This window comes from Chrysochloris asiatica, unplaced genomic scaffold (assembly GCF_000296735.1).
Source record: "Chrysochloris asiatica unplaced genomic scaffold, ChrAsi1.0 scaffold00180, whole genome shotgun sequence".
Lineage (NCBI taxonomy): Eukaryota > Metazoa > Chordata > Mammalia > Afrosoricida > Chrysochloridae > Chrysochloris > Chrysochloris asiatica.
Genome location: NW_006408698.1, coordinates 4,820,446 through 4,826,838, shown reverse-complemented (window position 1 = coordinate 4,826,838; position 6,393 = coordinate 4,820,446). Strand labels below are relative to the sequence as shown.

The 6,393-nt window shown below is 36.4% G+C and overlaps 1 protein-coding gene and 1 pseudogene across 1 annotated transcript in view; both read right to left on the bottom strand.

The window, feature by feature from the left end:
- Window positions 1-6,393, bottom strand: part of DIAPH2 (diaphanous-related formin 2) — a 1,391,152-nt gene that overhangs the window by 1,117,952 nt on the left and 266,807 nt on the right. The gene's annotated exons all lie outside the window — the stretch shown is intronic.
- LOC102836132 lies at window positions 2,078-3,808 on the bottom strand (annotated as a pseudogene).

The window sequence follows — 6,393 nt, the reverse complement described above, 5'->3', positions numbered from 1 at the left end:
AACAACAACAATGGCTAGTGATCGTGAGCATTCCTTCATATGTTTGTTGGCTGCCCGGATGTCCTCGGTGAAGTGTCTATTCATGTCCTGTGCCCATTTTTTAATTGGGTTATTTGTCTTTTTCTTGTAGAGGTGTTATAGTTTCCTGTATATTTTAGAAATGAGTCCCTTGTCTGATGTGTTGTTGCAAGAGATTTTTTTCACATTCTTTGGGTTCCCTTTTTACTCTTTTAGTGATGTCTTTTGATGCACATAAGTTTTTGGGATTCACATTTAGGTCTTTAATCCATGAACAACTGGTTTTTGTATAGGGCATGAGGTAAAGGTCTTGTTTCAATTGTTTGCACCTCGCTTTCCAGTTCTGCCAGCACTATTTACTAAACAGACCATCTGCTACCCATGCAATATACCTAGACACTTTGTGAAAAATCAGTTGGCTTTATGTGGATGGGTTAATTTCTGGATTCTAGATTCTTTTCCATTGATCAATGTATCTTTCATTGTACCAGTACCAGGCTGTTTTGACTACTGTACCCATGTAGTAAATTTTAAAATCGGGGAGTGAGAGGCTTCCAACCTTGTTCCTCTTCATAAGCAGTGCTTTGCTTATCCTGGGTCTCCTTCCTTTCCATATAAAGTTTGTAATTCTTTTTTTCATCTCTTTGAAGAATGTCATTGGGATCTGGATTGGGATTGTATTTTATGTGTAAATTGCTTTGGGCAGTACTGACATTTTCATGATGTTGAGTCTTCCTATCCAGAAACATGGTATGTTCTTCCATTTTTGTAAGCATCTTTTGGTTTCTTGTAGTACTGTTTTGTAGTTTTCTTTGTATAGGTCCTTTGTTTCTCTGGTTACATTTATTCCTAAATATTTCATCCTTTGTGCAGCTATTGTAAATGGTATTGCTTTCTTAATGTACTTTTCAGTGCTGTTTTTGTTACTTTAGAGAAACCCCACTGATTTTTGTATGTTGAATGTATACCCTGCCACTTTGCTGAACCTTCTATTGATGTCTAGTAACTTTTTTACTGAGTCTTTTGAGGTTTTCTATGTACAGGATCATATCATTTGCAAACAGAGAGAGTTTTATTTCCTCTTTGCCTATTTGGATGCCTTTAATTTCCCTATCTTGCTGCATACCTCTGACTAAGACTTCAAAAACAATATTGAATAGGAATGGTGAAAAACGGCATCCTTGCCTGGTTCTTGTTTGCAGAGGGAAGGCTTTCAGTTTCTCTCCATTGAGTGATGTAGGCTCTTGGTTTTGTAAATATTCCCTTGATTATGTTGAGGAATTTCCCTTCAATTGCTACTTTGTTGAGTGATTTTATCAGGATTGGATGTTAGATTTTGTCAAATGCCTTTTCTGCATCAATCAATAGGATCATGTTGTTTTCTTACTCTTTCTTATTTATGTGGTGGATTACATTGATTGTTTTTCTAATATTGAACCATCCTTGCATCCCTTTTATGAAACCAACTTGGACATGATGTATTATTTTTGTGATCTGCTGCTGGATTCTGTTGTCTAGGATTTTATTCAGAATTTTTGCATCATGTTCATGAGGGATATAATTTTCTTTCAAAGTGATGTCCTTCCCTGGTTTTGGTATGAGTGTTATGCTTACTTCATAAAAAGTATTAGGGAGTTTTCCGTCCTTTTTTTTTTTTTTTTCAAGTCTTTACCTTTTCTTTGTAAATTAGGAATTCATACAATGTTGACTATTTTTACAATTATGTATTTGTTTGTAATACAGTAATAAAATTGATAATGGTCAAACACATTTATTTACTCAGTAACTTTGTGGTTCCTATAACAGGAGACCCTTTCGACAAAAAAAAAAAATCAAGATTAATCAAAAATTGTAGTATACATGTACTTATCTCTACAAAAAGTCTTATATACAAGTTGAGGAACCAAGGTATGCTTTTCATTAATGTATGGGCTTTAGAACATTATCCTAATAAAGATAAAGATGTATGGGCTTGTGTAACATTATCCTAATAAAGATGGATTTCCTAATAGCTCAAGTATCCAATGAAATATTCAGAAATATCATTTTCTTTTTTTCTTCAATCATATTCAGAAAATCTAATGTGTTTACTTGCTTGCTGAGTCTTTGCCAGTCTAATCTTTTCAGCTTTGGTGATTAACTTTTCAGTGCCTCTTTTCTTTTCTCGAGGCTGATTCAGTTTGGCCTGTCTGTCTACCAAAATCTTCTGCCAATACCTCTGCTCATGATCACCAGAAAGGACCTCGAGTTTCCAGTTGTGTTTCTTTTGAATTTCTGTGCATGCATCTATCAGTGCTTGAGCAGCTTCAGGAGTCTTAAATCTTGCATGGCATTCTGTATCTCCTTCTAGCAAGTCAACATAGACAACTTCTGAGATTGCTGCCAAAGTATCCCGAACTTGTTTCCTGCCTGGTAGGGTGCCAGCACTAATGATCTTCACAATCACTCCACTCACAAACTGTGGTCCCAATGAATTAACCTCCTGGGGGCGACATTCTTCACTGTTGATTTTTTCGTTTTTCATTCCAGACTTATTAGGTTCTCCATGGTCTATTTCCATTTCTGACTCTGATTTTATTTGGGATATTGTTTTTTTTCAAAGAAGCCATGTTGGCTTTTTGTAGAGCTAAATACTCCTTTTTCAAATCCATCCATTCAACTCTTTGATAGTACTCTTAATGGTATAACCTCTTCTCCCATTTTATGTCTCTCTTTATGCTTTTTCTTGTGCTTCCTTTTTGCTTTTAAAAGAGATCCGTCTTTGTCTCCTGTATCCTTTTCCTCTTCTGTGGAGACTTCTTTGTTTTCTTGGGAAAATTCCTTATCTTCCTTTTTAATGTTTTCTTTTTGAGTGGTTTTTTTCACTTTAGATCTGGGAGCTAGGCATTCTGCATCTGTGGAGCTCCTCTTCCTCTTACCGGGTTTTACATCAGGTAAGTTTGATGCTTCAGTCTTTTCCCGTTTTTTTCTTTTTCTTTGTGAGAGGCTTTTGGGTTTCAGTTATTTCTACTTCTGACCCCTCAGATGTTGTCCTAGATCTTTTTAGTGTACAGGCGTTCTCATTATTTGTGTCTATATTTGCCTCTTTGGTGGCTGGGGCACTATCTTCCTTCTTCACGTGACCTTTCTTCTTTTTTTTCTTTTCTTCAGGTACTTTAAGAGCTGGAATAGGTTTATTTTTCACTGTCTTAGGAAATATACCAGGTTTTCTTGGTGCTTCTTCTGGTGGATTGTTAAGGAACTCAATAGCTTTTGCTGCTTGTTCTTTTGTTTCAAATTCTACAAAGGCAAATCCTTTCGGATCTCCAGTAGATTTATAGTGTGGGATGCTTATATAAACGACATTGCCACATTTCCCAAACACCTTTTCAATCCAGCTGTGGTTAACATTTTTGGGAAGTAGTTCCACATACACAGTCCACTCATCTTCATCCTTTGGTCTTTCACCTAGAAGCTTTTTTCTACGGATCCTGGTGCCTTGTAAATCCAATTCTACAACAGCTGAACTTTTCAATGCCCTGGCAATTAATTTTCCATCAGTGGTCAATTTTTTCATTTTGTTAAATGACACAAGAAGTGATATATCAACATATCCATCTCTAGATTTTTCTATCTGTTCTCTCAGAAATCTATCCTTATGTAGATTTGCATCTCCAAACCAGAAATCTACTTGCTTAGCAATGTCAGCTAGCACTTGTTTAACCCGAGACCTTTTCTTTTTTTCATTATCTTTTTTCTTTATGCTTTCCTCTTCCATTAACCTGTCTTGAATTTCATTTTCAATCTCCATTCTCAGTTGAATTCCCCAAACACAGGGTCAAAAACTGCGTCCCTCAGTCCTTGCCGCCTTCTGATCCTTCCGTCCTCTTTTATATTCTGGAATAATTTGGGTAGAATTGGTAACAGCTTTTCCCTGAACTTTTGGTAGAACTCACTAGTGAAGCCATCTGGGCCTGGACTTCTTTTGGTTGGGAGTTTTTGATGAACTGATCAATTTCTTCTTTTATTGTGGGTCTGTTCGTTTTCTACTAAGTTTAGGTAGGTCGTGTTTTTCTAAAAATATATCCATCTCTTCTAAGTTTTCGAATTTTTTGGAATAAAGCTCATCATAGTATTGTTATTATCCTATTGATTTCCTTTGTTTCTGTTGTGACGTCGCCCATGTGGTTTCTAATGTGAGTTATTTGTGTCTTCTCCCTCTTTTCTTTAGTTAGGTTTGCCAATGGTTTGTCAATTTTATTAATCCTTTCAAAAAACCAGCTCCTTGTCCTTGATTCTTTATATATAGTTTTTCTGTTTTCCATCTCATTTATTTGGTGACTATAGGTTCCCTCTGTTGGTCTGTTTCTAATTGTTGCAGATGCTGTGCTAATGTGTTAATTTTGGTTCTTTCTTCTTTTTGGATGTGCACATGTATTGCAATAAATTGTCCTGTCAGCACCGCTTTCGCCGTGTGCCAAAGATTTTTGGTACGTCCTGTTTTCATTCTCGTTTGTTTCTAGGAAATTTGTGAATTCACATTTAATTTTTTCTTTTAACCCAGTCGCTTTTCAGCAGGGTGTTATTAAGTTTCCATGTATTCGGCTTTATTTACTTGGTCTTCTTATTGTTGATTTCTATTTTTATAGCATTGTGGTCTGAAAAAATGCTTTGTAGTATTTTGATGTTTATAAATTTATGGAGCCTTGCTTTCTGACCTAACACATGGTGTATTCTGGAGAATGTTCCATGTGCACTGGAGAAGAATGTATTGTGCTGTTCTTGGGCTGAATGCTCTGTACATGGGTCAAGATCATTGATTGTGCTTTTTAGTTCCTCTGTAACTTTGTGGAGTTTCTTTCTGGTTGTTCTGTCCCTTTTCAAAAGTGGCATATTACAATCTCCCACTATAATTGTAGATTTATCTATTTCTTTCTTCAATTCTAGTAGTGTTTGCTTCATATATCTTGCTGCTCTTTCATGTGAGCGTAGATATTTATTATGATTATGTTGTCTTACTCAATTTGTTCTTTCATCATGAGATAGTGTCCTTTTTTTTTTTATCATTTATGCTGTTTTTTGTTTTAAAGTTTACCTTATGAGAGATTAGTATTGCCACTTCTGCTTGTTTGTTTTTGCAATTAGTTTTGTATGTTTTTTTTCCATCCTTTAACTTTTAGTCTGTTTTTGTCTATGTGTGTAAGGTGTGTCTCTTGCAGGCAGCATATTGAAGGGTCTTGCTTTCTTATCCATTCTGACACTCTCTGTGTCTTCACAGGTGCATTTAATCCATTGATATTAAATGAAATTATTGATAGGTATGAACTAATTGCTGCCATTTCTTAATTTTTTAGTAGTACTCTTCATTCTGTCATTCTGCATGCCTTCTTGTGTTGAGTTTGTGGTTTTTGTGCTATTTCTTGTCAATTTGTTTTAGTGTTCATGTTTCCTTATTCTACTTGGATGTTCATTTCCATGGTAATTTGCGAAGTATTAACTTTCTTTGGGGTTACCCTATAGTCTATTAACTTTTCCCTCCACTTAAGACACTCTATTGTATCCTGTAATCTACCTGACCTCCTCACCACCTGGGTCTCTCTATTCCTATATTTTTCCCTTCTTTGACAGTGTTATTATTTTGAACTCCGATTGACCTCCCACCGCCTTTGAATTCTTTGTAGTAATTTTGTTCTGTTCTGAACTCTGCTATCTGTCGTCTGTGTTGCCACATTTGTCAATCTCTGTTTGCTGTCTATTCTTGTTGGTTTTCAGTCCAATGAACTCCCATTAGGATGTTTTGAAGTGCTGGATTGGCTTTGACAAAATCTCTTAGCTTCTGTTTATCCTGGACTGTTCTGATTGCACCATCTTATTTGATTGATAGTTTTGCTGGATAGACGATTCTTGTTTGGCAGTTTTTTCCTTTTAGGGTTATTATTATTTTTTTTTTAATGTTTTATTGTGCATTATATGATAGTATATATGAGAGAACTTTAGTTTTACATTCATTCCATCGTATATCATTTCATTGCCATGGTTCCAATCCCCTTCATGCATCATCTTCCGACCAAAGGGTATATCCTAGAAACCCGTCCTCTATACTACACCCCCCACCCCCAGTCTTAGGCCCACAGTCCCTCTCCCTCTCTGGATCCAAAGTCCCCAGCCGCTTCATCATTCCACGTCATCTTCTCTGTCTCCATCTCAGGCATCTCTGCTTCTCTGGGTAGGGTCCCGCTCTCGGCTCTTCGTTGATGGTCCCAGAGACCTCCGCTCCTAGACTGGAGAAATAATCACTCCCTTCCTTGCTACAAAACGTCTACCTTTGCATTTCCAACCCTCACAATCAGTCTTCATAACCATTATTTCCTACAGTATCGCAAGCTACCTATCTGC